Genomic DNA, 5,687 nt, shown 5'->3' with positions numbered 1-5,687 from the left:
GTAGAAATAGCGTATTGATGTAGAAATAGCGTACTGATGTAGAAATAGCGTAATGATGTAGAAATAGCATATTGATGTAGAAATAGCGTAATGATGTAGAAATAGCGTAATGATGTAGAAATAGCGTAATGATGTAGAAATAGCGTATTGATGTAGAAATAGCGTAAAGATGTAGTAATAGCGTATTGATGTAGAAATAGCGTAATGATGTAGAAATAGCGTAATGACGTAGAAATAGCGTAATGACGTAGAAATAGCGTATTGATGTAGAAATAGCGTATTGATGTAGAAATAGCATAATGATGTAGAAATAGCGTAGTGATGTAGAAATAGCGTAATGATGTAGAAATAGCGTAATGATGTAGAAATAGCGTATTGATGTAGAAATAGCGTAATGACGTAGAAATAGCGTAATGACGTAGAAATAGCGTAATGACGTAGAAATAGCGTAATGATGAAATAGCGTATAGCGTAATGATGAAATAGCGTATTGATGTAGAAATAGCGTATTGATGTAGAAATAGCATAATGATGTAGAAATAGTGTAATGATATAGAAATAGCGTAATGATGTAGAAATAGCGTATTGATGTAGAAATAGCATAATGATGTAGAAATAGCGTAATGATGTAGAAATAGCGTATTGATGATGAAATAGCGTATAGCGTAATGATGAAATAGCGTATTGATGTAGAAATAGCGTATTGATGTAGAAATAGCGTAATGATGTAGAAATAGCGTAATGAATTAGAAATAGCGTAATGACGTAGAAATAGCGTAATGACGTAGAAATAGCGTAATGATGAAATAGCGTATTGATGTAGAAATAGCGTATTGATGTAGAAATAGCATAATGATGTAGAAATAGCGTAATGATGTAGAAATAGCGTATTGATGTAGAAATAGCGTAATGATGTAGAAATAGCGTATTGATGTAGAAATAGCGTACTGATGTAGAAATAGCGTAATGATGTAGAAATAGCATATTGATGTAGAAATAGCGTAATGATGTAGAAATAGCGTAATGATGTAGAAATAGCGCAATGATGTAGAAATAGCGTATTGATGTAGAAATAGCGTAAAGATGTAGAAATAGCGTATTGATGTAGAAATAGCGTAATGATGTAGAAATAGCGTAATGACGTAGAAATAGCGTAATGACGTAGAAATAGCGTATTGATGTAGAAATAGCGTATTGATGTAGAAATAGCGTAATGATGTAGAAATAGCGTAGTGATGTAGAAATAGCGTAATGATGTAGAAATAGCGTAATGATGTAGAAATAGCGTATTGATGTAGAAATAGCGTAATGACGTAGAAATAGCGTAATGACGTAGAAATAGCGTAATGACGTAGAAATAGCGTAATGACGTAGAAATAGCGTAATGATGAAATAGCGTATAGCGTAATGATGAAATAGCGTATTGATGTAGAAATAGCGTATTGATGTAGAAATAGCGTATTGATGTAGAAATAGCGTAATGATGTAGAAATAGTGTAATGATGTAGAAATAGCGTAATGACGTAGAAATAGCGTATTGATGTAGAAATAGCGTAATGATGTAGAAATAGCGTATTGATGTAGAAATAGCGTATTGATGTAGAAATAGCGTAATGATGTAGAAATAGCGTAATGACGTAGAAATAGCGTATTGATGTAGAAATAGCGTAATGATGTAGAAATAGCGTATTGATGTAGAAATAGCGTAATGACGTAGAAATAGCGTATTGATGTAGAAATAGCGTATTGATGTAGAAATAGCGTAATGATGTAGAAATAGCGTATTGATGTAGAAATAGCGTATTGATGTAGAAATAGCGTATTGATGTAGAAATAGCGTAATGATGTAGAAATAGCGCAATGACGTAGAAATAGCGTATTGATGTAGAAATAGCGTAATGATGTAGAAATAGCGTAATGACGTAAAAATAGCGTAATGATGTAGAAATAGCGTATTGATGTAGAAATAGCGTATTGATGTAGAAATAGCGTATTGATGTAGAAATAGCGTAATGATGTAGAAATAGCGTAATGACGTAGAAATAGCGTAATGACGTAGAAATAGCGTAATGATGTAGAAATAGCGTAATGACGTAAAAATAGCGTAATGATGTAGAAATAGCGTAATGACGTAGAAATAGTGTAAGAAAGACGTTTGTAAAAAGAAGCAAGCTAAGCTAGTCAGATGAAACGGCTGGATAGCAGTCGTCCTGCACAGAGAGAGGTTTACTCTGATCCTCAAGCCTCTCGACACCGACAGCCGCATCTGAAGCTGAAACATCTCACCATCAGCAACTCTCAGGAAAAGAGGGTGAATATGATGAGAAATACATTTTGTTTGGCTTTACACACATTGGCACTGAAGAGAAACCAGTCGTTGCATCTCATAACTGCATGAAAACAGCATTTGTGCGCAGGCGTTTGGAAACGAAGCCTTCTACTCTATAAAATAACCACGAGAGTTTTTCGAATAGACCATTAAGATAAACTCGGGAGTAGCGAGGTCCATGACCCAGTTCCTTTCGCAGGTTCGGATGGAAACGTAGCTATTGAGGATCGGTTGATTGTCTAAAACATATTTTTAAATAAAATACCCAGCGTATTATTAAAGTAAATATGAGATTCGTCCTTGTCCTTCTGAAACCTGTATGACATGTGATACTCATTATTAACTCGTGAAGCTCCAAACACAGACAAGTAATAATACTAAATAATAGTAGCTTATATTTAAAATTTTAAAAGGTTTTCCACCACTGTGCTTTGAGTTTTCACACAACTCAAGTCTGAATGTGAATTTATCACTGGGAAATATCTTCTAAAACATCAAGTTTGCAGGAAATGATGACAGAATTTACATTTTGTGTGACTATTCCTTTAAGACCTCTCACGGTCTGAATGAGTCGCTGATCCCAGAGCACTGCTTAAAAAAGACCTTCTGATCCAACCAAACTTAACTTCATATGCATCCTCGCCGTGACTCATAAACTGCATGATTCCTCTGGGATTATTCCTCCTCTGACACACGCATGTCTGCTCCCGTGTCTGCTCTCTCCAGCTGCAGGCTTTCGTCAGCCGCACGTTAAAGATCAACTCTCGGATGGAGACGCTTACTTTAATTCACTACATGATATCACACAAAATTACGTGACATCATATTTATTCTGCAGTGAGAAGATGCATTTCCACAGAACTGATGTCAGCAGCGTTGACCGTTCTGCTAGTGCAGATTAAGGTGAGAGACGTTGGTCTCAGATCTGGAAACACTGGTGTGTGTGTGTGTGTGTGTGTGTGTGTCAGTGTGTGTGTCATGAGTTCGGGATGGAGGACGGAGCAGACTTTGTTCCACATTAAGCATTTAATAAGTTGATGATTCTCGGCGCTAAAGCCTGTGAGCGTCGCCTCGTTCTGCTGATGCAGAAACCCAGCGCTCTCCTAGCGTCACACACACACACACACACACACACACACACCGCATGACCTGTTCTCCATGGACTTGACATGCATTGCTCTGTTTTTCCGATGTTCTTCCTCAGATGACGGCCTTACTTTCTCTCTCTCTCTCTCTCTCTCTCTCTCTCTCTCACACACACACACACACACACACACACACACACACACACACACACACAACTCTTTCTCTCCTCCTCACACACACACACACACACACACAACTCTTACTCTCCTCCTCACACACACACACACACACAACTCTTACTCTCCTCACACATACACATGCACTCTCCAATCATCCCAAATCCTTCGTGTTTTGTGTATGCAATGCTCCAAATATCAAATGATCACCTTCAGTTTGATTAGGGTTCATTCGAGCAAAACCAAGAGTAAATGTATTTCACAATATTTCTACAGAATCAACGGATGTGCCTTTGGATTATCTAGTAAAATATTTCACAAATTTACACATAGCATAGTTTTCCAGCACAAATATCTAAACATTCTTAAATCATGATACATTTACTGGAGAAGCAACATGACTGAAGATATTATGTCTTGTTTAAAAAAATAAAATAAAAATATCAAAATGAATTGTTTTTGCTTAAAACAAGAACAAAAATGACCTTGTTTTCCCTTTGAATGAAGTTGATTTCTGATATTTGCAGATATTTGTTCTTGTTTTGAGCAACAACAAAAAAACAAACTCAGCTTCATAATGATGGATTTTGCTTCTCCAGTAAAATGTATCTTGATTATTGATATTTGTACTGGAAAACAAGACAAAACCATTGAGGAAGAAAATCATTTTATGCAATGTAGGCAACACTAGTTTATTAACAATGAAAAATACTTCTAAATCATTTATTAATCTTAGTTAATGTCAATTTAAACATTTACTAATACATTATTAAAATCAAAAATTGTATTTGTTAATATTATTTAATGGACATGAACTAACAATGAACAATTGTATTTTTATTAAAGTCCCCCTGTAGTCAATCATTTTATCCCTTAAACTCATCTTAATCACCAAAATGTCGTATAAAATATTTCCTTGAAAAAAAATTTCTTCATGTCTTTTAATATCTTGAATGTAACTCGACACCCTCGCCTCATTTAGTATGCGCAGTTCTATGAATATGCAAATGAGCCCCGCCTCCACTCACTCCCTCAGCTCAGAGATCCACTGGTTGACGATCACACGTTGATCTGATTGGTTACAAGGTCGTTTGTGACGTCAGAAACACCAGCGATTTCAAACCGTGTTTTTGAGACTGTCTTTGGTTCACTGCAGTTTTAAGGAGGAAATACTCAGCAATGCTGTCGACTTATGAACTTACACATGGTGTGTCTTAAAGCATATTAATAACACCACATAGACACATAAACAACATTAAAAGCTGAAGTTTACCTAACATTAATACTAAATAAATAAAAATGTATTGATGTATTGTTAGTTTTAGTAAGTTACTGCATTAACTAATGTTTAATGTAAAGTGTTCTTCAAATTAATAATGCAAAAATATAATAAATACAATATATGCCCAGCCCTAATTCTGAAGATTATGCTGTTTTCTTTCTTTTGTTTGGTCGAGAACAACATAATTAGTAGTAGGTTGTGTATAAGTGTTGTGTGTAAGCCAGCAGACAAACTGAAGGTGTGTGTGTGTGTGTCGCTGTGAGCACATGATGCTGTGTTAGAGAGCGTGTGAGTGTGAGTGGGCGGGTGTGAATTCGAGTAAGATGTGACAGGATTGGTTCTGAAAGCTGTCAGTCATCTTTGCTCCTGTCGTTGCTGAAGCAGAAGCGAAGGCTTTGGGTGACAGGCAGAACCGAAGCGGCGTCTCGCTCCTCCAGACCTGCAGCCGAACAGCGCTCCAGGCTCCAGCACATAGAGATCCTTTATTATGGATATGCTCCAGCACATATTCACCTACAGCTGCACCAGTCTGTCACCAGTTTATTGTTTAAAATAGAAAAAAAAAAAAAAAAAATTTTTAAATAATGTAATTTATTAGAGGCTCTGACAAAATGTTTAATGCTGCAGTCTGTTGAAAAATATATTTAATTAGATTTTTTTTTAAATCAGGTTGAGTGAATGATTCAATGATTCACTCATAAAGACTTCACTTGTTTCATTACTGGATGAATCAGTGTTTTTGAACAAATCTCTTGAATGATTCAATGATTCACTCATAAAGACTTCACTTGTTTCATTACTGGATGAATCAGTG

The sequence above is a fragment of the Rhinichthys klamathensis genome, unplaced genomic scaffold, assembly GCF_029890125.1.
Source record: "Rhinichthys klamathensis goyatoka isolate OS25496 unplaced genomic scaffold, OSU_Roscu_1.1 h1tg001280l_1, whole genome shotgun sequence".
Classification (NCBI taxonomy): domain Eukaryota; kingdom Metazoa; phylum Chordata; class Actinopteri; order Cypriniformes; family Leuciscidae; genus Rhinichthys; species Rhinichthys klamathensis.
The sequence above is the reverse complement of the archived record's forward strand: the minus strand, read 5'-3'. Positions refer to the sequence as shown.